Here is a 25,246-nt window from a genome sequence, read left to right as displayed (position 1 = left end):
ATTATATACGAGTTAGTGTTGTTTATGGCTAGATCGCGATCAGCCATAAAACTGCAGAAAGTATTTAGTAAGGATTGCAGTCCTCTTGCTGTTCTCGCCAAGAGGACCGCGTCATTCGCATAGAGCAGGATGGGTAAACCCCTACACCCAACATAGGGGAAATCGGCCCCAGTTTCAACCAAGGTCTTGTCCAATTTATTAATGTACAGATTAAAAAGAAACAGGGCTAAAATGCATCCCTGCCTTACTCCCCTTTCAACATTGAAGTTCCTTGAAACCCTGAGAACCTGGGAAAATCTTACGTTTTCTTTTGTATCCCTGTGCAGATCCCTCAGGAAGTTAACCAAAGGGGTCTCCACCCCCATGGAAAGCCATCATTTCCCCCGGTTGACACAGTCAAAAGCGGAGGAAAGATCCATGAACTCCATTTAAATTGTGCCCTGCCGTGCAGTGGTTTACTTCCCAAGGATCATGTTAAGGCATTGTGCTATGGTGGAATGCCCTGGGCGAAATCCATACTGGATATCAGAAACAATCCTTTTATTGTCTGCCCAGGCTGTCAATCTGTTCAGCACTACACCACCCACAACCTTATTTACAGAATAAATAGGGGAAATTGGTCTCTAACAGGTGGTACTATTATGATCTCCCTTCTTGAATACTGGAACAATAGTAGAGATGCCCCATGACTCTGGGCATCCAGATACTGCCACCGCATTAAGCACGGCTGTAAGAACCGGGACCCAGAGAGATGGTCTTGATTTAAAAAGGTCCGGAAGCATACCATCCGGGCCTGGTGCCTTATTGCACGTCAGCCCTGAGATGCCTTTCTCTACCTCACTCAGCGTAAATGGTACCAGGGTTTCGTTTTGTCCACCCGCTTTGAGAGATGTCTGAGATATAGTACTCTTAAATATGGAACCGAAGTGTGACACCCATTCATCTTCAGTGATGTTGGAGCCAATGTCATCCACCCCCTCCCTCTCAAACAGTGGTCTATTAATTAATCCCCAGAATCTTGCGCTATTACCTAATGTACTTGGGTCTAGGAGCTCTCTCCAGGTTGCATCCTTTAATTCGGCTTTGTGTTTTGCTAAAGCCTTTTTATAATTAAGTCAAAGGGGCCGGATCCGCAAAAAAATCTCTTGGCCTGGCTTTCAGCGCTGCCTTTAACTCTCTTGCTGCTTTAGAGCAGGCTGGGTGAAACCATTTAGGATTCCTGAATGAGGAGGTTGATATAGGACTGATAATAGTGCCCCCACCTTCAAAACAATCCCCTCGAAAGCTTGAAGAACATTCGTGGGGAAGGAATCAGGTGACACACATGATGTTAATGCTAGGGCACATAGTTCGTGTACATTGTCATAAAATAGATCCGGATTCACCTGAGACCACTTAAGGGGACGTTTCCCATCCGTGAGGTGCAGCGCACCAGGTGTTACCATCTTTGCCTGCGTTAACAGCAGACCACCACCCAAATGTACGCATACGGGGTTATGGTCACTAAAAATACTTTCTAAAATTGTAAATCCCAAGAGGATAGTTTGGAAGCTAGCCGAGATCAAAACGTGATCTATAAAAGACCCACCATTGCGTCCTTTAAATGATGGAACAAGCTGTGTGCTAGAATAAGCGGCAAAAGACATAGAAGAAATCAAATTGAATTCATCAAGTAAGTTATAAAGTGTATCGCCCTGGGCTGAGTGAGGCGAGGAGATCAGAATGAATAAGGGGAAGAGCCTTGATCCTGCAGTTCAGGGCTAATGCTATATAAATGACCAATCCACCCTTCGCTCTTCCGCTAGTAGATGGGAATGCCGGGAAAAAGAAGGCTTTATAACCCTCTAAAAATAAGCTGTTGTCCACCATCCAGGTCTCTTGTAGGCAGATCAGGGGGAATTGCCTGATGAACAGCACCCACCTTGGGTCCTGGAACTTCCCCACTAGCCCTGCAATTTTCCATAAAATGACATTGTAAGCTACTTGCTCCATGTGGATCCCCACTGGGGCGGTAAGTACAGCCTCTGTTACCTTGGGGGGAGGGGGGAATGTACCTGAGTCAACATCTGCATACAAGGACCAGTACTTGGCTTAATGTTAAAAATTGTAGGGCTGGTCATTGGGAGAGAGGCGTCTTCCACTACCATTTCGCTGGTGTTTTGTAAATCCTTTATAATTAAATTGGTACCAGGTAGTCAGCCTTGGGCATCTAAGCCAGACAGAGCCTCAAATCTGTTTGAAACCGGGATATAGGAAGCTATCGCCTTCTGGATACTTAATGGGGGCTTATAGAAGTAACCAAATGGTAGGGCCCCAAATAGAGGTGGCAGAGAGCGGGAACTGATCATGGGCATTAAGGATCATGTGGGCATCTGCGGGGCTTCGGAAATTGACAACAACACAGTCCCCCCAATGTTCTTTTGCATCTGCCCCACCCATGCAACTCTATGTACCATCAAAATGTTATTACTAATGGCCACACTTAAACGCTTATGCCTGGCTAGCCAGTCAAAAGTTTTATTTCTCAATTGGGTCCAAGATTCCATTTGATTAGACTTAAGTGGGGGGACACCGGCTGGGACCATAACAAGGGGACAAGCCGCAGGCAGGAGATCCAAAATGTCTCCCGCTTGCTTAACAATCACATGATTTGTGGTACTTGGACCATCTCTAACGAGGTCAGGACGAGCAGTTAAAGTCCTCGATGAGCCCTCCGGCATATTCGAATTCTGAGTACCTAAACTAGACACAGTTGCCTGCCCACCCACCCCTGGGCTCTGTTGTGGGAAAGACCCACCTAGACCTGATGAAACATGCAGGACTTGTGGTCTTGCTGTAAGAAAATCTCCATTATGGTTATTTACCACCCCTTGGGCAATGTCCTTGTTTTGATCCGTCCATTATTCCGCGCTCCTGCTGGCTCCATATGTTCCATACCCCCCCTTGCAGGCCCAGCTACCTCTGTGTTGGCCCTCGCTTCAGCATTTTTGGAGAGGGAATTTAACTTTTCTTCAATCGCCCCTAATTTGTTCCAAAAGGGGGTGAGGAGGGTGGTGATTAAAGTCTCCATGCGCTTCCAATAGGCTAGATTATCTCCAGGTTCTCCCAGCTTGCTCCTGTTAGTATTCATATTTAAGGGCAAGTCATTATCAGATTTGGGAAACAACTTCCCTTTTGGGTTTTTAAGTTTATCTCTAGCTTTACCCCTCAATGCTACTCTGCCCTTAGTGCGTTTTGCTGGTGGTTCCCCAGATCCTCCCTCCTGGTTAGTGCCCGATCACAGTGTGGATACATTAGCCGCCCCTTCGCTATCTTTGGCGGATCTTTTGGATCCGGTGACTATCTCACCTTGGGCTGGCTGAGGTGTAATAAGGGAATGGATTTGGGCTTGAAATGTTACTAGGGCAGTAGGGTGATCTGGATTCGGTAAGTGGTTAGAGCACGCAGAGGCCCCTTCAGAGCTTGTTCTAGGGGAGTTGATACATTCTGTGGTTCTCACTAGTGACTCATCACCTGTCCCTAGCACAGAAGCAGAGTCCATACCAACCACACTAACCATTGCCAACGGGGTAGACTCTGTATTCAATTGGGACATGAATTGAGTGCCAACCACTGGCGATTTAGCCATACTGATAGCCCCCAGGGATGATCTTTTCTGTGCCATGTATGTTCCCAGAGACAATCTTTTTTCTGTGAGCTGTATTTCATGCTGGAGAACTGATTCAGCCCTGTTTAAGAATTCGTCCAATGTGCCTAACACCCCCCTCCCCTCTGCCATTTGTATTTACCTTTGGTGGCCATTATTTTAAAAGTTCTATGTAATTTCTACGAACAACAAAAAATCCAAAATAGAATAATACAGGAACAGTCCCCCACTTATGCTTGCAAGCTTATGCTAGAAATAGCCAAGCCTAACAGTTTAAAATATAGTTCAAAATTCGATGCAGGAGACAATGCCACTAACCAGGTCCTTAAATATGTGTGGAGTCCAGTGAAAGAGGTGTGGCCCAGCCCTGCCTCCTCCTGGCTGCAAAGGGCGTGGAAGGGCCCGCCCTTGGCCCGGAAGCACCAGTGTGTGTCCTGCGCCGCGGTAGCCAGACGGTCCTTTGAGCGCCTCCTTGTGCTCTGTAGCAGCGTTAGCGGTGTGTGCGGCGCAGGGGATGCTGGGAGGCGTAGTTCGCCTCTCTCTCGGCGTCCGACCTCCCAGAAATGGCGCCAATGACTATCGGCGGTGGCGGCTCCAAGAACAGTGCCCCAGGAATAACGTTAGTGACTCTCGGTGGTGGCGGCTCCAAAAACAATGCCCCAGGTAAGAGTTGCAACAAGCTTATCAGTCACTTTTTTGTGTGCACTGCATTTAACAATAGCTTTTTTCTTAGGGTATGCCAAAGCAGTAAGGAGATTATGCATTAGCTCTCCATACCATATCTGCATTCCATGGGATGTAAGGAAGCCTCTCTCCTTCCAGAGTAGCCCAAAATTGTGCGCCACTCCAAAGGCATACCAGCTATCAGTGTAAATGTTAACAAACAAGTCAGTGCTAAGTTCACACACTCTTGTTAATGCTATTAGCTCAGCTGCCTGAGCTGACTTCTGTGGGATGCGAGCTGTCTCAACTACCGTCTGAAGTGTCGTAATTGCATATGCAGCTGATATTGTGCCATCTGGTAACTTCAAACAGGACCCATCAACCCACAGTTCCCCATCTACATTCAAAAGGGGCGTATCTTGCAGGTCAATGTGACCCTTTGTCTGTTCCTCAATAAGGAATATACAATCATGGGGTTCCTGAGACTGAGACTTAATAGCTGGGAATGGCAACAAAGTAGCTGGATTAAGAGTCGAGCATCTTTTCAAAGTGATATGAGGAGCCAAAAGTGTAAATTTGTATCCTGTTAAACGCTCACTAGTTAAATGCTGCATTTTTGGTTCAAAAGGGCATCAACCGCAAGGGGCACTAGTACCAACAACCTATGTGACACAACTATACCTTCACTCGTATGGACACAGCTGCCGCTGCTACAGAGCAAAAACACCCGTACAAGCAACCAGATCAAGGACAGCTGAAAAATACGCACAAGGGCGCTGCTTATCACCATGTGTCTGGACTAAAACTGAAAAAGCGCAACCGTCCCTTTCACGTACATGGAGTGTAAAAGCCTTAGTGTAATCTAGAGTCCCTAACACTGGTGCAGAACATAATGCTTGACATAACTGTTGGAAAGCATTCTGACATTCAGTAGTCCATGGAAGAGACATTAGAGTGTCTTTAGTCAACAGGACCAGCAAAGGTTTAACAATATATGAAAAGCTAGAGATCCACTGCCTACAGGTAAGCCCAATCAATGCACAAACTTCCTTCTGAGTGGAGTGCACAGGTGTGTCTAAAATTGCTTGTATGCAATCTGGTGTAAGTGCACGTCCCTCCTTAGACAGCAGGTGATCTAAATATGTAACCTGCTGTCTAAAATATTGCAAGTTCTTCCGAGAAACCTTGTGAATATGAGATGCAAGAAAAAAAAACAAAGACAATGTTCTCTCTTCACATTGTTGAGGGTTATCCGCTGCCAGCAAGATCTCATCGACATGTTGTATGAGAGCCACCCCTTTTGGTACAGGAAAAGAATCAAGCTGCCTTTTTAATGTTTGACTGTAAATGCTACCACTCTCTGTATACCCTTGTGGAGCTCTACAGAATCTAAAAGATCGATTATTTGAAGTGAAGCCGAACAAATAACGGCTCTCAGGATGGATAGATATAAAAAAGAAAGCATTTTTCAAGTCAATGACGCTGAAGGTGGTGGCAGTGGGCGGGACCATAGTTGAAAGCATCGTAATGTCGGAGACTACTGGGTATTGGGGCACAACGATCTTATTAACCTCTCATAAATCAATGATAAATCTGTAAATTCTAGTACCAGTATCTTTCTTCAAAATTGGAAGGATAGGGCTATTGCAAACATTGTAAGGAACTTCTTCCACAACTCCTACTGCAATCAAATCCTGAACAACATGCATCAATGCTTCTTCATCTCTCGCGATATTTTTTATTGAGGTAAGCGAGGCAATGAAGCACCCGCCTTCACTTGAATATGGACTAGAGCAATAACCATTTGCCTCACATCAGTGTTCGATGTGGCCCACAAAGTATCAGGCAATGATGCCAATGCAGTATCTTCTTTCAAAAGACAAGACCTCTCAATCACAGAATAGTGGTCATTCAAAATAACGCGCACCCCATCAGAACAACGTATTGTAGCTCAAAAATGTTTAAGCATATCAAGACCCACAAAGTTATCGGGTTTATTAGGAGAAAGCAAAAATGGACATGCAGCAGAAAACTTATCTACATGAAATGCAAGTGGTAGCGATAGTGGGCTAAGGGAAGGTGTGCCATTGAATCCTATCGATGTTATTATTAAGCTAGAAGGGAGCCCTAGGAACCAATTGTTTAGACAGGGCGCAACGAGTAGCTCCTTTATCAACCAAAAAACGATCAGTAGAACCCAAAACATTTGCATTAACATAGGGGCCCTTCTGATCTACTGGGATTTCAACTGATTCCTTACCCCATCCTTAGCATTCCTATGCAGAGGTGAAATCTTTCAAATCAACAGGCAAATAGTCAGACATCTGATATTGATTAGGTTTATCAAACAAATTCTGAACATGTTCCATTGACTCAAAAATAGCACGATTATCCATATGTCCCCTAGTTCCGGAGTGCCCTGGGCGACTTCTCATCGGTCCCCTACCGAGCTGAAAAGTTTGCCCACGCAAATACGGACAATCAACACACCAATGTCCAATTTCCCTGCAATAAGCACATTGATCAGGAGACAAAGTAGCTTGAGGAAAAGAGGATGTACCGGGAGAAGTCATCACACATCCACCTCTTCTGCCCCCTCTATAAGAGGAAAAGGGGGTGGTGATCACCACAAGTGTGGAAGGGTATGCTCAGATGTGAGTCCCTTGCTCACTGCACCATCAGGATTCAAGCAAGCCGGGCCGAAGACGGCTGTAATGCCAGAAACCGGTCCCCGGAAGCTTGTTTCCTTTCCAGTAAAGAATTGGCTTGGTAGTTTGGTCTGCCCTGTTCCCATGATGCACGGGCCAGGGACAGACTAATTTGCATATAGCCAGGTTCTGAACTGGGATGGTGCAGTGAGCTAAAAAACGGTGATGGATCAAGCCCTGATCTTTTGACTGGGTAGGAGTGTTCTGCTTAATTCAGATACTCTGTCCATCACCACCCCCTTTTTGAATCGTTTTGGCCACCACAAGTGTGGAAGGGTATGCTCAGATGTGAGTCCCTTGCTCACTGCACCATCAGGATTCAAGCAAGCCGGGCCGAAGACGGCTGTAATGCCAGAAACCGGTCCCCGGAAGCTTGTTTCCTTTCCAGTAAAGAATTGGCTTGGTAGTTTGGTCTGCCCTGTTCCCATGATGCACTGGGCCAGGGACAGACTAATTTGCATATAGCCAGGTTCTGAACTGGGATGGTGCAGTGAGCTAAAAAACGGTGATGGATCAAGCCCTGATCTTTTGACTTGGTAGGAGTGTTCTGCTTAATTCAGATACTCTGTCCATCACCACCCCCTTTTTGAATCGTTTTGGCCACCACAAGTGTGGAAGGGTATGCTCAGATGTGAGTCCCTTGCTCACTGCACCATCAGGATTCAAGCAAGCCGGGCCGAAGACGGCTGTAATGCCAGAAACCGGTCCCCGGAAGCTTGTTTCCTTTCCAGTAAAGAATTGGCTTGGTAGTTTGGTCTGCCCTGTTCCCATGATGCACTGGGCCAGGGACAGACTAATTTGCATATAGCCAGGTTCTGAACTGGGATGGTGCAGTGAGCTAAAAAACGGTGATGGATCAAGCCCTGATCTTCTGACTGGGTAGGAGTGTTCTGCTTAATTCAGATACTCTGTCCATCACCACCCCCTTTTTGAATCGTTTTGGCCACCACAAGTGTGGAAGGGTATGCTCAGATGTGAGTCCCTTGCTCACTGCACCATCAGGATTCAAGCAAGCCGGGCCGAAGACGGCTGTAATGCCAGAAACCGGTCCCCGGAAGCTTGTTTCCTTTCCAGTAAAGAATTGGCTTGGTAGTTTGGTCTGCCCTGTTCCCATGATGCACTGGGCCAGGGACAGACTAATTTGCATATAGCCAGGTTCTGAACTGGGATGGTGCAGTGAGCTAAAAAACGGTGATGGATCAAGCCCTGATCTTTTGACTGGGTAGGAGTGTTCTGCTTAATTCAGATACTCTGTCCATCACCACCCCCTTTTTGAATCGTTTTGGCCACCACAAGTGTGGAAGGGTATGCTCAGATGTGAGTCCCTTGCTCACTGCACCATCAGGATTCAAGCAAGCCGGGCCGAAGACGGCTGTAATGCCAGAAACCGGTCCCCGGAAGCTTGTTTCCTTTCCAGTAAAGAATTGGCTTGGTAGTTTGGTCTGCCCTGTTCCCATGATGCACTGGGCCAGGGACAGACTAATTTGCATATAGCCAGGTTCTGAACTGGGATGGTGCAGTGAGCTAAAAAACGGTGATGGATCAAGCCCTGATCTTTTGACTGGGTAGGAGTGTTCTGCTTAATTCAGATACTCTGTCCATCACCACCCCCTTTTTGAATCCCTCTATAAGAGGGGCAATATACTTGAGCCAACATAACCTTCGTTTTTAAGTCCTTAGTCTTTCTATCCTCCCTACCTTTTTCCTCCAAGGCCTGCCATTCATAATACTCATGTTCCTTTCCGGGGTCTGAGAGGCAGAGTACGCACAAGTCGTGGTGGGACTGCTCAGGAGCAGGTATAGCCCTCTCAGTACGCCCGAGGAGGTGTTTTAACGAAAACCACAAGGTATTTTAAAGGCCTCTTGAAATTCGGAAAAGTTTTCCAAGAATTAACCTACAGAATATGGTCACTTATTCACCTTTTTTCATTTTCTCACCTATTGAATCAAGGTCCTGAAGAAAGCCAACCTGACCCCTTATGGGCAACTAGTGGCTGAAACATGTCGACCTTTTTACGGACATTTGCCAGGACGGAAGCCCCCTATCTACAGCTTCCTACACACGCCTAACTAGGCCTCTTTTCCAGCACTAATTAAATTTACTTTAACTGGTCATAGAAGTCTTTTTATTTTTATATTTAACATTACTAATCACTACTGCATTAACCAGTGGTTTCCCTCCGGGTAGAGGAAGCATACAACTAAACCCAATGATGATGCTGTCACATTGCTAACATTAAGGTGGAGCACCAAGATACACCGCCATTCGAGCCTTGGTACGTGAATGAGGGTTTTTTATTAGAACCGGAAACGATTAGATTACAAAACCCTAGTTACTCAAGACAAGTGATCCCTTCCCCCATTGATCTTTTGATGGTTCATAATACTCAGCCATCGTCAAAAGAGAAACAGGGGAAGATGTACTCCATGAACTTTCACTGGCTTTTAGGCGACTAGCTATTCCTGGGAACATGTTTGCGACAAATTTTTCAATGAACAGATGCTTGTCATCTGTCAACGATTGCCCGCTAAAGTCATGGAATGTCTCCTCGAAATGTGTGAAGAAATCTGATACCGACTCATCTGCCTTTTGCTTACACGAGGCCAACATAGTCCAATCTATCTTTTTAGGGGGTATTAGAGTCTTCAATTTAACTATTATGGCTTTTGGGAGCTCTAATATCTCTTGCGGTGGTTTCTGTGCAGGGTCTCTTTCTGCATCTATTCTCTCTAATTCCTTCCATACATCTCCAAATGCAATTTGATCATCTACCTTATGGATAGATCTCCACATATCAGGGGGTAACACAAGCCAGAAAAACATATCTAAATGAGGCAAAGTCATAGTACAAGAACTAATAGCCCCTTCAATCTCCTCATAAAACGCAGCCGGATTTGTGCACGGATCGGGCAAAGCAGCTTTTAGAGCCACACCATCCGCTCTACTCCAAGGAGTGTAAATCCAATTATAAATAAAATATCCCTTCGCATCAGTTGATACTTTCGAATCAGTTGATAATCTATCATCATTCGTTCCCGCACCCCTTGGAGGGACATATAGAGGCACAGCCTCATGCATTGGTTTCCCATGAACCACTTTATTCTTATCTGTCCCGAGAACTGCCTCCTGTGACACAGGGATCTGAGTTGTTTGTTCAGGTGTAGTAGCTGTCTTTTTCGCCGCTCGCAAACGGAACACCTCATCTCGTAATTTGACCACACGTATAATTAAGTTGGGCACCTGGAAAGGGAGAAAAATACCGTCACTCAATTGTTTATGATCACGCTTTATATCGGGGGGCTCTAGTTCATCAGATTGCTTTCTAAATTTCGTAATTGTTGCTCCCGTGAATTCTTGTACGAAACATACCTGCTTCGAATCTAACCACTGCTTAACATTGGGTATAATATCCTGAACAGAAGCATTACCGAGAGCCGCTTTATGAGCAGCAGATCTAAGCGAGGCTGCTTGATCAACAGATTAAAACGTATGTGCATTCCATTTAGAACCGTCATCTATCTCTTTCTGTTGTAAACCAGAATCGTCATCATCCGAATCAACCTCAGGCACAGACGGAAAATGATATGGAGGCGGGGATTGATCTAATAATATTGAATCATCCTGAGGTTTATTTAACAGATGATAAAGGGGATGTCGGACAGGGTATTGGCCATTTACCCCTAAGCAACGCTCCCTATCCTCTTTCTCTTGCAGTTCTTTCAACTCCTTATTTTTCAATTGAAGCGCTTTTGCAAAAATATTTTTTTGCTGTTCTTTCTCAACTAGTGCTTGCTCTCGTTTCATCATCTCATGTGCCGCTTTCTCCCACATTCGTACACAATCAAACATACCTGTCCTACTTTTACGTTTAAACATACACTGTTCCACATACTGAATTATTCTAACATCAAATGACCCATGTATCTGCCTTCGTAAATCAGGATCCTTCCTAGCATATTTATTCCAGAACGCACTATACTTTATAGTAGAAATACCATGCTTAATGTACATATCTCTATTTGGTGTCCCCTATAGGGAAGCCGGCTGATTTTGTTCCCAGTCCATATTGGTACCTCCAAAAAAGCAACACATCCTTCTGAGCGTGCTTGAAGCAGGCATGACAAAAATAATATAGCATATATAATATTATATCCAAGTAGTGCTTACTGTATGTGCACGATCAAATTTTCAAAGTTTAGAGAAAAATATCCTCATTACCTACCTATATAAATTGCAATTTATATATACACTTCCAAATTCCAAAGGTCTTGGCCAACAATTCAAAACAACAATATCGTATCTAACGATCTTACCAAGCAAGAATTTGCCAACCTCCAACTGCCAAGTTCTGAATCGACCAAACGGTCACTGCAAGACGAACGCCAGAAGAGATCTCATTTGAGGACCGGCACCACCTGGAGGGTCAGATCAGGAAAAATGGAAAAGATAGTTGGTCTGCAAAGACAAGGGCCTCCTTGTGCAGTGTACTTCCTCAGCGAGATTTCAAAGTTCCGGCGAGACCACTCCTCCGGGTATCCGAGTTGCCGATGAGCCCTACATGACGGGTGCCAATTTGTAAGATGGACCTTAGCAAGCCCACCGGTGCAAGGGTTTGCCCTTCTGTTGCACTAGCCTATAGACTATCAAGAAAGAAGTTGGCACGGAAGCTGTAATATAAAAAAAAGCGTTTATTAAAACCTCATGAGGTGGAACCACATCTATACACAACTCTTGGGTAATGTAAGAGGCAGCACACGGAATGCAAGAACCGTGGCACCTTTATACCAAAATATCTGCGGTATTAGCATGGAGACTCAACAGAAGGTGGTACAAGTGTTCACAAGAATAGTTACATGTACAAATATGGTCAAGATAGTGTGGTAAATAAATAATTAATTACCGGTTCTATTTTTCAGGATACTCTAATAACAGATAGCTCAATAAATAAGAGTCAAGATTCGAGGTAGCTGAAGTATACAGGCCTTAATCAGGCATAAAAGGACAGGAACAGGACAGCCTGTACGGGAATGGGATGGCAGGGCCCGACAGCTGCCGGGCAGGGTCTGGGAATGATGCGCATAACTTTTAATAACAGTACATTGGTTTATATAGTTAAACAAAATACATTGAATTCAATACAGTAGGCGTAGCAGTAGGCGGAGTTTGTAGCAGTCGCGAAAGATAAGGCATAAAGTGGGTGTAACAAGAGGTGTGTACAGGGCGTATACATAGACATGTGATGCAAACGTAACAGAATATGTCATAAACGGGGCGGAGACATGGAGGGGGCTACCTGAGCAGCTGGGACCTTTAACCTAGTGGTGCGCGCAAACTGACAATGACGTGTTACCAGGGAGAACTGGGGGCTATGACTTCTGCACTAGAAGAGGAGACGAAAGTCTGGAGGGTCAGAGCGACATGTACTCAGGCTTATCTGGTATCTGGTGTTTAGAGTACATGTTGATAGAATCCAAAAGTTATCAGGGCAAAGGCTAACAGACACTAAGACTGGTGAATGCATTATTCTAAATGTATTGCATGTGCGAGGAATATTCTATGAACATTAATACAGTATTTCTCTTTCATGGAGACATAAAGGCTAGACCATGACGGAAACTATTGATGCGATTCAGTAGCTTAGGAATGCAGAGAAGGAGGGCTGGACTGATAACTAGAATCATAACATACTCTTGGCAGACTGGGAGGCAGAGCCAGGCCGAGCCGGGCACTGCGAGGCATGAAAGTAAGCTAAGGGTCAGGGATACAGGTGGGGGCTGTATCACTCCTCAGTGAGGGTTCAGGAAACAGGAGCTGAATCTGAGTCCGGGCCCTTTTGAGGCCTAGAAACGGGGACAATTCAATGAATTAACGTGCACACTGTAAAACGTGGCAACGTAGGATTACATAGGCCTGATATTCGTTGTATTCACGAGAACTGGAAACTGGCATACTAGAGATGGACACAACTGTAATTGCGTCTTTAATCGATCAGAGGGGAATACATGCATATCGATAATGCACATATAACATAACATGGGGAACACGTAGGCACATACAACATGGCAAAATTTACTTTTCCACATTCCCTCCTTGTGCCCTACGTTTCCATCAGGAAACATCTATATTCATGATACCATCTATCATTTCATATAGCATCATTTGCTCGTCTCGAATTGTCTTGGAACGGGACTTAGGACTAGGAATACAAGAGGTAGCACAAATGCCGCAAATCGCAGGGCCACATTGTATACAGAGGCAGCAACTGAATATGATCATTACTGCAATACCTAGAAATGACAATACTTTCCATCCCCAGGCAGATATGATACTCCAGAGCCAACCGGACCATGTCCAGGTGCCTGGATTCTGGTGTAACTGATGGGCAAATTTATGAAGTCTGGTTATAGCTGAATAAACAGACGGCGCGTTATTAGGAATGAAAATGCAGCAACTAGATCCGATGACTCTACATGCTCCTCCTCTATCGGCCAGTATGACGTCAAGAACGAGACGATTTTGGAGCACGACAAATCTCATAGCAGATTGCTCTTCGGTTAAGTTACCTAGAGCAGAAGTAGTCTCATTCACTACTGCTTCAAGGGTTCTGGTTAACCTACGTATTAACTTACTATTCTGGACAGGTCCTATAAAGAAGAAGAAACCTTTATTGAAATCTGTATACTGTTCTAGAGCAGTTTCAGTTTGATCGACAATTGGGGACTCGATCTCCCTTCTATGTCTGACGTGTACTAGATGTGTGTTTCTGTGATAATCAGATGGGGCTAGAAATACTGGTGGCAGTAGAAAGGCAATGTAACATGTTCCATCCCAATCGAGGGGCAGACGAACATATGCGGTCTGACCACAAACAAAATAAGAATGACGTGAGGCTTTGAAAATAGATTTCCCACTGTCACTATACTCGACAATAGTAGTACAATCACTATGTCCTACATGTGCGGAACCATTATTTCTGACACATAATTCGCCTTTGACTGGTAGTACTGAAATAGCGGGTAAATCTGGAGTAGTATCAGACTGAACATTCAATACCATAAAATTCGAAGAATAATTACCTAAATTATATACTTCATTTTCTAGATCTAACCCTGTTCTATGGGGGAGACCTTGCTTGTCTGGAAAACATGTTCTATTCAGAAGGGACATATCATTTGAAGATGACGTTAACATGGACCATGCTCCACACGAACCATTATGTGAAAACGGATAAGGAAAGAGTGGCAGAACTCCCTTCGGTGTCTGGAAAGGGGGGAGTGGACCACACACCCAACAATTAGTGGCATTGCTGGTCTGGTGTGAATAGTGTAACATTCGGATGAATGTATTATTACGCATAGCAAGACGATAGGATAGCTCGTGAGGAGGCAGATCACTAAATGTGTGCTCTACTGTAGCATTAGAAAACTTATTTACATGAGAAATTGGAAAACATAAATGAAATGCATAACTTGTGCAGGTAACCATCAAACTTAGAAATAATAGAAAACTTAGAATGACGATACATCTGATAGAGTTTTGACTAACTCTCTCACTATGGGGGTCTATCTCATACATGTCAGAAACCTGTCTAACCGTTTCACCCGAGAGGGACTTAGACAATTAAACTGGCTGACTTATTTTACTAGACCGGAGCTTTAATTTATACTCCTGCTGCGGAGTTTTCTCTAACAGAGGAACTTTCAGTTCGGGATTGAGATTAATGTCTGATTTAGAGTCTTGTTTCAGGCAGTCTTTAGAAATGGAACAGTCCTTGGAAATGTTCTTGACAAAAGTTTTATCACGGAGTCCATGAAATTTCTTGATATGCGACAGATGCACCCAACCCTTGCGACCTTCCAACTTCACGGCCGTACGGGTGGTCAGAAGGACTAGTTTCGGTTCCTTCCAGCGAGGTTCCAGCGGACTTGAACGATCAAAGTTCCTGACCAGTACTAGGTCACCTGGGATGACCTCATGCGGTTTCACTTCGGTATTGTCTGGAAATGCGGCGGCAACCTGTGAACGACAAGAGTGTAGGGCAGACATCAAGGAAGCTAGGTAATCTGTCAACATATTACTGGAAACATCTGTAATACTGCGGGGTCTAGGTGTACCCCACATGTTTGGGGGGCGGCCGAATACGACCTCATAAGGGGACAGACCTGATCTGGAATGTGCAACCATGCGCATAAAGAATAAAGCAACTGGCAGGGCAACTAGCCAGTCTACACCTTTCTCTTGACATGTCTTGGCAATACGGATTTTCAGGGTCTGATTATGTCTCTCTACGAGACCGGCTGCTTCTGGATGGCGCACACAATGGAACTTCCACTGGTACCCTAACAAAAGGGAAACATGTTTCATCAACTCAGATGAGAATGGCTGGCCGTTATCAGAATACACGACCCTAGGGAGTCCATAACGGGGGAAGAATTCACGAACCAACTTCTTGGCAGTGGTCGCTGCTGTGTAATCTGGAACTGGATATGCCTCTGTCCACCTGGACAAAGCGCATACAACTACAAGGACATACTTGAAACCTCGACATCGCTCCATCTGAATATAATCCATCTGGAGGACTTCAAAAGGGTGGTCAGGAGTTTGGAATCCACCTTGTTCCACCGGGACACTTTTACCTGGATTGAACTGGCAACATATCATACAAGTACGGGCTTTCTGCTTGGCTGCAGCTCGTAAATGCTTGTTGAACCAAAGGTTCTGTATACTATCTAACATGGCTTTTTCTCCTAGATGTGCTGGACTATGTGCGGTATTGATAATGACTTGAACCATAGAGTCGGGGAGAAACCATGTGGCTTTTCCCTTCGTCACCCATCCCTGATCTGTCTGGACCCCTCCTTGTTCGGACCATTTCTTGATTTCTTCAGGAGTAGCATGTAACTGTATGTCTATGACATCTTGTGTAGGGTCCTTAACTGTCATACATGTAGTCTGTTCTGGAATGAATGTCTGTGTCTTGTTAACTGGAATGTCTGGTGTCTGAGCTGTAAGCTTGGCTGTTCGATCTGCTAGATCATTACCTTGGGAAATGATGTCAGTAACTTTCGTATGTGCCTTGCACTTCATGATAGCAATAGCTGTCGGTAAATGTATTGCATCTAACAGAGCTTGAATGAGGAGACCATGCTGAATCTTGGTTCCATGAGAAGTCATGAAACCTCTCTCCTGCCAGAGCACTCCGAAGTTGTGTACAACTCCGAATGCGTAACGTGAATCTGTATATATGTTTACTTTCAGGTTCTTGGCACGTATGCAGGCTTGGGTCAGAGCAACTAGCTCTGCTGCTTGAGCAGACAGGGTGTCAATACGGTGTGTTTCAATAACTTCAATGTCAGTAGTCACTGCATACGCGGCTACTAGTTCTCCTGTACTAGTTCTCATACATGAACCATCCACATAAAGTGTCAGGTCAGGATTAGGTAATGCAATGTCTGTCAGATCTTGTCTTGGCTTAGTCATAGTATTAATGACTTCCACACAGTTATGTGTGGCAGGATTTGAAGTAACTGATGGTAACAGGGTAGCAGGATTTAGAACGTTGCAGCGTCTGATTTCTATGTGTGGCTGGAACAGTGTCAGTTCATAACCTGTTAAACGTGCAATGGTCAAGTGCTGTGTCTGTGTTCGGTTTAAAAGAACTTCCACGGAGTGTGGAACTTGTACTGTCAGGGAGTGTCCTAATACTATGGAATCACTTTGTCTGATTGCTAGAGCTGTGGCTGCAACTGACTTGAGGCACGCAGGCAGAGCCTGGGCTACTGGATCTAATGTGCTCGAGAAATAAGCACAAGGCTTGTACTGTCCTGCTTGATCTTGTGTGAGAACAGATAATGCAGTACCATCACGTTCTGTGACAAAAAGTGTAAAAGACTTACTGTAGTTCGGTGTTGCTAGAACAGGTGCTTGGCATAAGGCTTTCTTTAATTCATTAAAACTAAGTGTATGTTCAGATGTCCAAGGGAGGACAGTCGATACGGCTGCCTCCTGTGTCGTTAACTGTATCAGTGGCTTGGCTAGAAATGCATACTGAGGAATCCATTGTCTGCAGTAAGAAGTGAGGCCAATAAAAGCACGTACCTCCTTCTGTGTCTTGGGCTGTGGAAGACTCGCTATCAACTGGATACGGTCTGGTGTCAACTGCCTACCCCACTTGGACAGTAAGTGGCCTAAGTAGATCACTTGCTGGACACAGAACTGGAGCTTTGAAGGGGACACCTTGTGCCCCATCTCGGCCAGAAAATACAGAACTGTAAGTGACGCTCGTTCGCAGTCACGTTCAGAACGGGCTGTGATCAGTAGATCATCGACATACTGGAGCAGGGCAGTGTCAGTTGGCATGTGGATATTGTCTAGTTGTCTTTTAAGTGCTTGACTGTAAATACTAGGACTTTCTGTGAAACCTTGAGGAGCTCGTGTGAATTTATAGCTCCTTCCATTTAAACAAAAACCGAAAAGGTACTGGCTGTCTGGATGAATGGGAACACTGAAAAATGCATTCTTGAGGTCAATGACAGTGAAAAATGTAGCTTCAGAATCAATGGCTGTCAATAGGGATGAAATATCTGGAACTACTGGATACTGGGGTATGATACATTTATTAAGCTCTCGAAGGTCAATCACTAATCGATATACTGGAGGTGCATTTGGATCAGTACGTTTCATGACTGGAATGATAGGAGAATTACATACATTGGAGTCAGTTTCTACGACCACTCCTTGAGCAATGAGCTCATCAATAATTTTGGATAAGGCTGCTACAGCCTCAGGTGGCAATCTGTATTGTCTGATTCGTGGCAGGACTATACCTTGCTTGAGAGTCACACGATGGGGTGTGATTTGCATAAAACCTACATCAGTTGGACCTTGCGCCCATAAATGCTGTGGTACATTTGATAATCTTGGATCAAAATCGCGTAATACATAGTGACCTTTAAAATCCCTTAAGAACAATCGTATTCCTTCTGGGGAACAGCAAATAACAGCACCTAATTCTTTCAATATTTTAATGCCTAACAGATTTTCTGGACACGATTTCGTAAGTAACAAGTCAGTAGTTCGGGACAATGGACCAACTTCTAGAGTAACTGGCTTTGAAATCTCGTTAACAATAGGCTTTCCTGAAAATCCAAGGGAAACATTTCTAGAGCCTGAGAGCGGAGCCCCTGGAACCTCGTCATGACTGATAGTAGTCCTACTTGCCCCTGTATCAATCAAAAACTTTCTGTCTTTCCCTAATACTTGACTGTGCACATAGGGACCCTCTTGATCTACAGGTATCTCGATGAGAGGCAAGCCTACCTCCCTCTCTAGGCTGTTTCATGAATACTGTTGATACTCTGGATACTCTGTCTGAGCATACTGGTACATTTGCTGTGTAACATGCTGTGTTGCAGCGATAGGCTGCGGTGCTGGAACTGTCTGTTGTGCATTCTGTGGTGACAGAGAAGTCTGTGAAACTTGTTCTTGTCTAGGCGGACGTGGTCTTTCTTTAGTCTTACCAGTAGCTATGTTGTGTTTCAGAACTGCACACTCGTTTAAAAAATGACCTGGCTGTTTACAATAATTGCATGTCCCTTTAACGGGAGCTGCAGGATGACTGGCTTGATTCGGACCCCTCTTCTGACTGTCTTGTGGAACAGATTGTGCAACTAGTACTTTCATTTTCGTATCTTTCATACGTTTCCTTTCGTGTTCTTGCTCTTCCCTGATTCTATTCTGGTGATACTGGAGCATCTGAAGCATTTGTGACGGGGTACTAGCTTGCCAGGTACTTTCGACTTTCAAAACTCGATTTTTAACTTGTGGACTTGAATTCTCGACTAGTTTAGTAACAAAAAGATGAGGGTATGACTCACTACCTGTCTTCAAACCACTGTTGATAATGAAACATTTTTCGAATCTGGAATAAAAATCACTAGTATCTTCATCCTGTTTCTGTTTGCATGCTGAGATTGCATCCCAATATTCCTTTTTCGTGGCTAATAACCTTGGCAAAACCTGAATCAATAACTCTGGCAATTCTTTACATTTCTCTCCAAGACCGGTACCTGGTACTCGTATCTTATCTTCAGCTTCTAGAACTGCCCAATCAATCTTTTTCTCTCCCACCTCCCATTCTTTTTCCTTGAGTTTCTCATATACCCCTGCGGGCAACAGGACCTTTAGCATTTTAATAATATCTGGATACGTGTATTCTCCCATACGGAGCATGTCTTTTAATTCTCGATGGAACCCTGCTGGATCTTTGTCGTGACAGGGAATTAACTTCTTCATCTCTAAGAGTTCCATCTTTGTGATAGGGGTGTAAACAAATACTCGTTGCATTTCACCATCCGGTGTCCTAACTGGATGTACTTCTCGTAACGGATGCTGTCTATCTATGTAAAATGGTTTACTTTCTGGGGGTGAGACGTGAACAAAATGCGGGTTCAAAAACGTTCTATATTTGTGGCGCTGTTCTAGAATGACACTAATTAAATCGGTACCTAAACCTTTCCATTTATACTGGAGTAACTCGTTCAGGACATCATGTAACGGACCTGGATCAGAATGCTGTCCCTCATATAGTGTAATGAGGTGCTGGATCATATACATACCCACCAGTCGCTGCTCGGCTGGGGGCAGTTTCAGAAACATTTGTGCCACTATTTCATCTGGAAAAGTGGTAGAATCAGTAACCCATCGGACTGCTGATCGGGCTAGTTCTTGTTCATGCATGGTACTAAGTTCACTATAACCGATTCGTGATTTCAGAATGTGATCGGTAGCTTGAAATACTTGTTCTAGCGAATCTTGTTCTGGTGCTGGAAGATGAAAAACTTTCTTGTGTTCTAGACGTGAATGTCGGTCGGAAAGTCTAGATTTACCTACATACGCTATTCTGGCGGTATTCTCGTCTTCTACCTCTTCAGTATCAGTGTTGTCTTCTTTCTCGCTTACTTGTGCTGCTTTGCGTTTCTCGTGTAACCTTATTATTTCCTTACGAATTTTCTTGTACATACTTTCTATACTACTGACTGTCTTGTGTCTACCCTCAGCTATATTATCACTCCACCTTGTCAGGACTTTCATTTCGGTCGGATCTTTGGTCGGACAATCTTGTTCCCTTACTAAACAATTAATTAGAAATTTTAATAGCATGAGCTGAGTCTCAGCTTTCCTTAGAGACATGATTTCGCCAATACTTTCTGAACCGTCTCCTGTACGGATGAAACGATATATTCTGTCTAGATCTTCTTTCATATTCGGTAGGGTGTCCAAATACTCGGTCACCCGTCTTACACGCAATGAATATATAACCATATTATCATCGCCTGGGACTGGATCATAACGGCATTCGGTGAGAGCTCGTCTGATATCTGCAACGGACTGATATTTGGGCGTACGCTGTAACGCACGTTCATGTAACTCGACTAACGTTACACGTTTGTGTGGCGGCGGGGTACCAGGAGGACCTCCCCCCGCGGCCCCTAAACTAGAATCGTCGACTGATACTCTTCGTGCTGGCAGAGTGACCGATGTAGCGGGAACTTGTACTACGGGCTGGACCGGGGGTACCGTAACAGGTGCTGTAACAGGTGCCCCGGTGGCTGGAAGAACAGGAATTACATTATTTACAGGAGCTGGCGGAGCAGGATTTGCATATTCTGGGACTGTGTCGTCCAAATAGGACGAGAGAAAAATATCAGCTGCGGTCGGTTTGTGACGTAGCTTAATCGGAACTAATGGCGGCGGGAAATTACATGGTGCTTCCGGGGTTGCTTTTGGCAAGCCCTCGGCAAGAAGAGGATACATACCCTTAATGAGGGCATTTCTCTGTCTGTCTGACTGTTCGGCTTTAACTCGTTCACCTATTTCGATTAATTCCCTTTCTTGGGCTCTTTCTGAGGATTCTCTACTTAATTCTGACTTTCTGATTTCTTTTTCGGTTCTTTTATGAGATTCTTTGCGCCATAACTCGATGGCATCTTTCTGGGACTGTCTGGCTTTCTTTTTCCATAATGCTTCTTCTACTCGCATGATGCACTCGGCATCCCATGTACCTGATACAGGCCATCTATATTTCTCTTCTAGATCTTTAGTATACTCGACCCATAAGTCTAGATATAATATGGCACTTATGCCATGCTTTTGATACATAAAATGACCTGGACTGTCCCTAGGCGGGACAGGAACTGCTTCCTCGAGCAGACCTTTTCTAGTTTTGAACTGACGTAACTTTGAGAACAGAGGCATGGCTTAGACTGGAGTCTGGACACAATACAATACACGATAAACACAATAATAACTGAAAAACGAATCATTCATACCACGACATTGAAAACACATGGAATAACATTTAAAATAACAGTTCGAACAGAATACTACCTGAAATACTGAAAACAGAACACATGAATTTCTCGAGAACAGAACTTACTAGAATGGCTAGATGCACTGCTAAAACAGTACGAAACTTACCGGTCTCATAAAGAGACACGTCAGGACCCGCATCCACCTAGGTTGACACTTCGTGTTGGATCTGTGTACCCAAACCCACGGACCAGAGACAAATTAATTGACCCTGTCTAGATACTACCCCAGCAACGGTACTCACCGGGCAGCAAGAACGGAAGGCCTCGGACTGGACTGGACTGCTACGACGACGGACGGACGAACTTCGGACTTCAGTTACAGGTGGGCCTCCGGATACCTCGGACCTTGGACTCTCGGCTTGGGCTCTGGTCGGGACTCGCCGCGTTCCTCCACCGCCTCGTCTGGACGCTGGACCGCAACCTCCGTCTCCTCCGTGGGCCTGAGGGATACTTGAAGCAGAAATATCTGCACGTGGCCGGTATGGTTCCGTCACGGCTGCAGAGGATCAGGGGGCCTGCGTGGCTTCTCCGGCGCGTGGGGAAAGGGCAAGTCCCTGTTCGGGCGCCATTATGTGGTAAATAAATAATTAATTACCGGTTCTATTTTTCAGGATACTCTAATAACAGATAGCTCAATAAATAAGAGTCAAGATTCGAGGTAGCTGAAGTATACAGGCCTTAATCAGGCATAAAAGGACAGGAACAGGACAGCCTGTACGGGAATGGGATGGCAGGGCCCGACAGCTGCCGGGCAGGGTCTGGGAATGATGCGCATAACTTTTAATAACAGTACATTGGTTTATATAGTTAAACAAAATACATTGAATTCAATACAGTAGGCGTAGCAGTAGGCGGAGTTTGTAGCAGTCGCGAAAGATAAGGCATAAAGTGGGTGTAACAAGAGGTGTGTACAGGGCGTATACATAGAAATGTGATGCAAACATAACAGAATATGTCATAAACGGGGCGGAGACAAGGAGGGGGCTACCTGAGCAGCTGGGACCTTTAACCTAGTGGTGCGCGCAAACTGACAATGACGTGTTACCAGGGAGAACTGGGGGCTATGACTTCTGCACTAGAAGAGGAGACGAAAGTCTGGAGGGTCAGAGCGACATGTACTCAGGCTTATCTGGTATCTGGTGTTTAGAGTACATGTTGATAGAATCCAAAAGTTATCAGGGCAAAGGCTAACAGACACTAAGACTGGTGCATGCATTATTCTAAATGTATTGCATGTGCGAGGAATATTCTATGAACATTAATACAGTATTTCTCTTTCATGGAGACATAAAGGCTAGACCATGACGGAAACTATTGATGCGATTCAGTAGCTTAGGAATGCAGAGAAGGAGGGCTGGACTGATAACTAGAATCATAACATACTCTTGGCAGACTGGGAGGCAGAGCCAGGCCGAGCCGGGCACTGCGAGGCATGAAAGTAAGCTAAGGGTCAGGGATACAGGTGGGGGCTGTATCACTCCTCAGTGAGGGTTCAGGAAACAGGAGCTGAATCTGAGTCCGGGCCCTTTTGAGGCCTAGAAACGGGGACAATTCAATGAATTAACGTGCACACTGTAAAACGTGGCAACGTAGGATTACATAGGCCTGATATTCGTTGTATTCACGAGAACTGGAAACTGGCATACTAGAGATGGACACAACTGTAATTGCGTCTTTAATCGATCAGAGGGGAATACATGCATATCGATCATGCACATATAACATAACATGGGGAACACGTAGGCACATACAACATGGCAAAATTTACTTTTCCACAATAGAATCGCTTGGTCAACAAGGTGGGAGGAGCTACAAGACTACTAACCTTAGCCGACAATCCGACAGTTACATGTAAAACAGGTGTATGCTAGCGACTACACATTGTTTCGTGCATGCGCAAAACTATAACTCAGTGCTGACTCTAGCGTAATACATGAGCAGTGAACAGTGAAGACGGAAAAGTATTTGGCGAGCACATGGCTAGCTAAAATGCCTGCTGTGAACAAGATAGCTTCAGCTCATGCTAACAATGGCCACTGTCAATTTTCCACAACACTAATCTAGGTAGAATTTTACACCTAATTTAATAGATATCTGAATGGAGGCGAACTCTAAGGAGGATGATCTCCCAGCAGACATTGTGCACCTAATATAGTATATATATATATATACTAGCTAACCTGTCGCGCGTTACTGCGATCTCAGACGAAAGGAAATTCAATGAAACTCGTTATGATAACATTAAATTTACATTGTGTCATTTTTATTGAAACATATTCATTTTAATATGGAAAACATTTCAAAGTGTTGTTTTAATTCTATTTATTTATTCGGGTGTTTGTGGATACACAATATTTTTTGTTTTTCCGTCTGGTGCGTACACGAATAAATCAGAAGGTTTTCCGATGCGTGAGCTGGCTACATACAGTTGTCCATGTGAGAAGCACGGATTCTCCTAATCTAGTCCACACACTTGCAGCGATTGTCCTTGTGCTTTGTTGATGGTCATTGCAAAAGCGAGTCGCACCGGAAACTGTAAACGTTTTAATTCAAAAGGTATATCTGTTGGGATCATTGAAATACGTGGCAACAGTATTCCCCTTGAATTTCCCATTCAAAATCGTGGATCACTGAAAGAATATCGACTACCAAAATATCGACTACCCAAAATATCGAGGAAAAAATATCTACAGCAAAAATATCGAGTTTGTATGTACAAACAGGTGAGTACAAAAATATCGAGTACAAAATATCGTTTACAAAAATATAGTTGTAAAAAATATCGTATTTACTAAAAACAGTGTTAAATTAAATTAATATTAATAATTAATTACTAAAATATACTTAAAATTACTTAAATTAACTTATAATAATTAAATAATTAATGAAAGTTAAATACATCTTTTTTTATTTCATATTTATTAAACATATATATATAGTAATAAAATATAATAAAATAATACCCAAAAACTGAAAACTGACCCTGAACCCTAAAAATACCCCTTTACCCAAAAACTGAAAACTGACCCTGAACCCTAAAAATACCCCTTTACCCAAAAACGTAAAACTGACCCTGAACCCTAAAAATACCCCTTTACCCAAAAACTGAAAACTGACCCTGAACCCTAAAAATACCCCTTTGCCCAAAAACTGAAAACTGACCCTGAACCCTAAAAATACCCCTTTACCCAAAAACCCAAAACTGACCCTGAACCCTAAAAATACCCCTTTACCCAAAAACCCAAAACTGACCCTGAACCCTAAAAATACCCCTTTAGCCAAAAACCCAAAACTGACCCTGAACCCTAAAAATAAAAACGATATTACTTCACTTACCTTAAAAACGATATTACTTCACTTACCTTAAAAACGATATTTTGGCTGTCGATATTCTGTCCTGTCGATATTTTCTCCAAACGATATTTTGGAGTCGATATTATGTCCAAACGATATTTTGGAGTCGATATTATGTCTGTATACCCAAAATCGTAGCTTCGATGACATTGTTCATCATCTTTTTCACCGAACGTCTTGTACCGTTGCAAAGTCGTGGTTGATGGATGTTTCGGAGAAGAATGCTAGGCATGCCAATTTTTAATGTTAAAAGGTGCGGTGGCATACCTGGCAAATCCAGTGAATTCCAGAATTCCTTTGGGTAATTGACAACTTCGACTTGATTCATCACAGTATCGATGGACTTATAAGTTGTTGCTTCACCTGGTATTCCGTAAATGGAAAAATTCAGTATTCAAAAGATTATGAGGGCCCTGGGGGGCCGATATTTGAAAAAAATGTATGCCAGAAACCTTTGTGGGAGTGTACCCAACAACCTCCCAAAGTTTGATGGCGATCGGAT

Source organism: Lissotriton helveticus, chromosome 2_1 (assembly GCF_964261635.1).
Source record: "Lissotriton helveticus chromosome 2_1, aLisHel1.1, whole genome shotgun sequence".
In the NCBI taxonomy this organism is placed as follows: Eukaryota; Metazoa; Chordata; class Amphibia; order Caudata; family Salamandridae; genus Lissotriton; species Lissotriton helveticus.
This window is presented reverse-complemented; position numbering follows the sequence as displayed.